At 36.3% G+C, this 2,017-nt stretch overlaps 1 non-coding gene across 1 annotated transcript; it reads left to right on the top strand.

Moving 5' to 3' along the window:
* The first annotated feature begins 785 nt into the window (after positions 1-785).
* On the top strand, positions 786-889 carry LOC112752303 (small nucleolar RNA R71). Its single transcript, XR_003176747.1, has one exon. It is a non-coding gene; the product is annotated as a small nucleolar RNA R71 (small nucleolar RNA).
* The last annotated feature ends 1,128 nt before the right edge of the window (positions 890-2,017 follow it).

Here is a 2,017-nt window from a genome sequence, read left to right as displayed (position 1 = left end):
TCCCTTGTAGGTTCGGCCATGATGGTTAAATCTATGGCCTTGCACTCTCTCTTTGGATTCTCCTCTGTATTACTTGGGAGAGTACTAGGAGGGATTTCAGTGACTCTTTTACTCAGCTGGCCCACTTGTGCCTCCAAATTTCTAATGGAGGACCTTGTTTCATTCATGAAACTCAAAGTGGCCTTAGATAGATCAAAGACTATATTTGCCAAGCTAGATGGATTCTGCTCAGAATTCTCTGTCTGTTGCTGAGTGGATAATGGAAAAGGTTTACTATTGTTAAACCTGTTTCTTCCACCATTATTAAAGCCTTGTTGAGGCTTTTGTTGATCTTTCCATGAGAAATTTGGATGATTTCTCCATGAGGGGTTATAGGTGTTTCCATAAGGTTCACCCATGTAATTCACCTCTGCTATTGCAGGGTTCTCAGGATCATAAGCTTCTTCTTCAGAAGATGCCTCTTCAGTATTATTGGATGCAGCTTGCATTCCATTCAGACTCTGAGAAATCATATTGACTTGCTGAGTCAATATTTTGTTTGAGCCAATATGGCATTCAGAGCATCAATTTCAAGAACTCCCTTCCTCTGAGGCGTCCCATTACTTACAGGATTCCTCTCAGAAGTGTACATAAACTGGTTGTTAGCAACCATGTCAATGAGTTCTTGAGCTTCTGCAGGCGTTTTCTTTAGGTGAATGGATCCGCCTGCAGAGTGGTCCAGTGACATCTTTGATAGCTCAGACAGACCATTATAGAATATATCCAGGATGGTCCATTCTGAAAGTATGTCAGATGGACACTTTTTGGTTAGTTGCTTATATCTCTCCCAAGCTTCATAGAGGGATTCACCTTCTTTCTGTCTGAAGGTTTGAATATCCACTCTAAGCTTACTAAGCTTTTGAGTTGGAAAGAACTTGGCTAAGAAAGCCGTGACCAGCTTATCCCAAGAGTTCAAGCTATCTTTAGGTTGAGAGTCCAACCATATTCTAGCTCTGTCTCTCACAGCAAACGGGAAAAGCATGAGCCTGTAGACCTCGGGATCAACCCCATTGGTCTTAACAGTATCACATATCTGCAAGAATTCAGTTAAGAACTGAAAATGATCTTCAGATGGAAGTCCATAAAACTTGCAATTCTGTTGCATCAGAGAAACTAATTGAGGTTTCAGCTCAAAATTGTTTGCTCCAATGGCAGGGATTGATATGCCTCTTCCATGTAAATTGGAATTTGGTGCAGTAAAGTCACCAAGTATCTTCCTTGCATTGTTGTTATTTTCGGCCATGTCTCCTTCTTTTTCAAAAATTTCTGTCAGATTTTCTCCAGAGAGTTGAGCTTTAGCTTCCCTTAGCTTCCTCTTCAGAGTCCTTTGAGGTTCAGGATCAGCTTCAACAAGAATGTTCTTATCCTTGTTCCTGCTCATATGAAAAAGAAGAGAACACAAAAGAAAATATGGATTCCTCTATGTCACAGTATAGAGATTCCTTATGCAAGTATAAGAAGAGAAGAATGTAAGAAGGAGAAGAGGAAAAATTCGAACACAGAGAGGGGGATGGGGTTCGAATTTTTGGGTGGAGGAGAAGTGTTAGTAGATGAATAAATAAATAGAAGGAGGTGAGGAAGAGAAGAATTCGAAAAAATAAAATAAAATAAAAATATTTTAAAATTAAAGTTAAAATTCGAAAATTAAAATTGAAATCAAATTAAATTGAAATTAAAACAATTAGTTAATTAAAAAGGAAATTTGAAAAAGAGGAAGGTGATTTTCAAAAATTAGAGAGAGAATTAGTTAGGTAGTTTTGAAAAAGATATGATTGAAATAGTAAACTTTCAAAATCAAACAAAAAGTCAAGTAGTTAATTGAAAAAGATTTGAAAATCAAATTTTGAAAAGATAAGAAGTTAGAAAAGATTTTGAAATTGATTTTGAAAAAGATGTGATTGAAAATTATTTTGAAAAAGATTTGAAAAAGAAGATATGATTGCAATTTATGAAAAAAGGATATGATTGAAAAGATATG

This window comes from Arachis hypogaea, chromosome 15 (genome assembly GCF_003086295.3).
Source record: "Arachis hypogaea cultivar Tifrunner chromosome 15, arahy.Tifrunner.gnm2.J5K5, whole genome shotgun sequence".
NCBI lineage: Eukaryota > Viridiplantae > Streptophyta > Magnoliopsida > Fabales > Fabaceae > Arachis > Arachis hypogaea.
This window is presented reverse-complemented; position numbering and strand designations above follow the sequence as displayed.